The sequence below is a fragment of the Formica exsecta genome, unplaced genomic scaffold, assembly GCF_003651465.1.
Source record: "Formica exsecta isolate Colony F162 unplaced genomic scaffold, ASM365146v1 scaffold379, whole genome shotgun sequence".
In the NCBI taxonomy this organism is placed as follows: domain Eukaryota; kingdom Metazoa; phylum Arthropoda; class Insecta; order Hymenoptera; family Formicidae; genus Formica; species Formica exsecta.
In genome coordinates, this window is record NW_021851033.1 from 93,979 (window position 1) to 96,766 (window position 2,788).

Consider the following 2,788-nt stretch of genomic DNA (forward strand, 5'->3'; position numbering starts at 1 on the left):
AATTGACGGCATTTTTTTGGTTGTAACTTTCTTTCCTTGACAGCTATTAAAAAAATTTTCAAACAAAAGTTGTAGCAAATATTTTTTCCTACAAAATTAAAAAAAAAGGAAAAAGATTCGACCAATAGGAGCCGAGATATCCAAACTTACCCCTATTTTGAAGATGGCCGCCGACGCACAGGGAAATTTTGTTGGAACTTTGTGAATTCGGGCATCTCCTATGACCTTCTACTCACCCTCAAAAAATTGGCTTGTCTATCCGTTTTGTAGATATTCGGTGTTTTTGATACTATTTTACTGGACTATATAAGAGTTGCTTGAGAAGCGCTTTGCAGTCAATAATTCCGCCATTTTGAATTGACAATTAAATGTAATAACATGTGTACTCAAAGTTTATACTTGATCTATTTTTTGCAAATAAATTCATATTACAATTACTTTTTGCTTCCTCATAGAGAAAGCTTTGTTTTCGTGAAAAATTTTTTTTTTTGAAATTTTGATGCCGATGTGTTTTGAACGTTCTAAAATGTCGAAAAATCATGTTTTTAAAAAATGTCCGTATGTGTGTATGTGCAATAAAAGGACGTGGTTGCTCTAACTTTCATAAATTTTGAGATATCGAACTAAATTTTTTTACATGGGTAGAGTATCATTCAAGGATGGTTGGTATTGAATTTGGCTAGGATCGGTAAAGGGGTTTATTTTTTATAAATTTTTTTTATAAAATTTTTCAAAAAAATGGTGTGGTTGCTTTAACTTCCGCAAATTTTGAGATATCGAGCTAAATTATTTTACATAAATAGAGTATCATTAACGGATGGTTATTATTAAATATAGCTAGAATCGATAAAAGGGTTTATTTTTTATAGAATTTCGATTTTTTCTAAAAAAGGGTGTGGTTGCTCTAACTTCCGCAAATTTTGAGATATCGGGCTAAATATTCTTACATGATTAGAATATTATTAAAGGATGGTTGGTATTAAATTTGATGAGAATTGGTGAAAGGATTTATTTTTATGAAATTTTGAATTTTTCAATAAGTAAAAATATTGAGAAATGTTAAATTTTTATTAAAATAAAATTACTTTATTTATTATCTAACTTTAAAATATGATCTTTAAATTTTATATAACCGTTATATAAAAATAAAAAATACGTGCAAATTAGAAAATAACACATTGCTTTTTTATTTTTCTATTTTGCTCACAAAGCTTCATCTATGAGGAAGCCAAAATTGAAAAACCCGCTTGCTTTAGCGAGCTTAAGCTTTGTGAGCGGAGTAGAATGATGAGGAAACAATGTGCAAGTTTCTAATTTGCACAATTTCCAGCTTGTTTTATTTGTTGCTATATATAAGTATGTATTTACCTTTCTTGTAAATTATACAGAATGTCTAAAATTCAAACAGCTATAACTTGATGAAAAAAAGTCGTACGATCATGAACCGAAATTCATTTGAAAGCTCTTGAATTATACTTTCAGATGCCATTAAGTTTATTTAGAAACCAGTTTTTTTTTGTCGTAAAAAAATGTTAAAAATGGCCAAAAACGCCATTTTTGGCCTCTCTCATTCCAATTTACTCTAAATTCTGACATGCTAAGTAAATTCAGACAACAGCATCGTGTTCAGCGCGAAAAAATCTTCGGGAAACGTACTATCGCACTTCGGAGAGAATTTTGTGTCCTACTGTGTTATCGATCAATATAAAAAATATGCTATTATTTAGATTGATTTAAATTTAAATTTAGATTTAAGTTTTGATCATTTCTTCGATGTCTGACAATTGTCGCTTTCTTCTTATATCATAGTATAAGACTCAATTAAATACAACGAATTATTGAATCGTTATTTATTTTTCAGATTCCACGCGGAAACTCCAGGATGTTTTGGCTGAATTTTGCGGAAACAATACGACGCCGAGTGGCGTCCCGAAATATCATCCGGACGGAGTGAGTCATAAAAATTAATCTATATTTTAATCGTATAATCGATAATATACGTATCTAAAATTTACAAAAGAAAAAGTAAGGTAAATGTCCCAGTGGCCGGACGTTTAAGCGTAGATCATCACAAATAATATAATTTATAATATTAGAAAGATTTTTAATATAAAACTTAAGATTCCCTTAAGCAGGGAAAAATTATTTCAACCCACATATATCAATTATTAATTAAATATTTACATAAGTAATGGAACGCGTCAATGTATCAGTGGCCGGACAGCTGTAATAGGTTATGACCCAGAGTGTTCGGACATAACTTGTCCCAGTGTCCGATTATAACCAGAAAACTAGTATGCTGACGAGAAATATTGATATAAATAGATATTTAATGACAAAATATAACTTTAATTTAAATTGGTATCTATACTTAATAATATTTTATTTTTGTCAAAAATTATAAAAACAATTTGTTGCATAACCTGGAAACATATAACAGGCCATTTAACTTATAAGCTACATTTCTTAACAGTGAACATGCAGATAACAGACCGAACAATAATACAAAATAATATAGATATAAGATAAATGTCCCAGCGGCCGAACGTTTAAGCGTAGGCCGTCACAAATAATACAATTTATAATATTAGAAAGATTTTTAATATAAAACTTAAGATTCCCTTAAGCAGGGAAGAATTATTTAAACCCACATATATCAATTATTAATTAAATATTTACATAAATAATGGAACGCGTCAATGTATCAGTGGCCGGACAGCTGTAATAGGTTATGACCCAGAGTGTTCGGACATAACTTGTCCCAGTGTCCGATTATAACCAGAAAACT

The 2,788-nt window shown here is 29.8% G+C and overlaps 1 long non-coding RNA gene across 1 annotated transcript in view; it reads left to right on the top strand.

Moving 5' to 3' along the window:
* Positions 1-2,788, top strand: part of LOC115239341 — a 35,123-nt gene that overhangs the window by 5,389 nt on the left and 26,946 nt on the right. Inside the window, exon 2 of the long non-coding RNA XR_003884625.1 lies at positions 1,862-1,950. This is a non-coding gene — a long non-coding RNA (uncharacterized LOC115239341). The remainder of the gene's footprint in view (positions 1-1,861; positions 1,951-2,788) is intronic.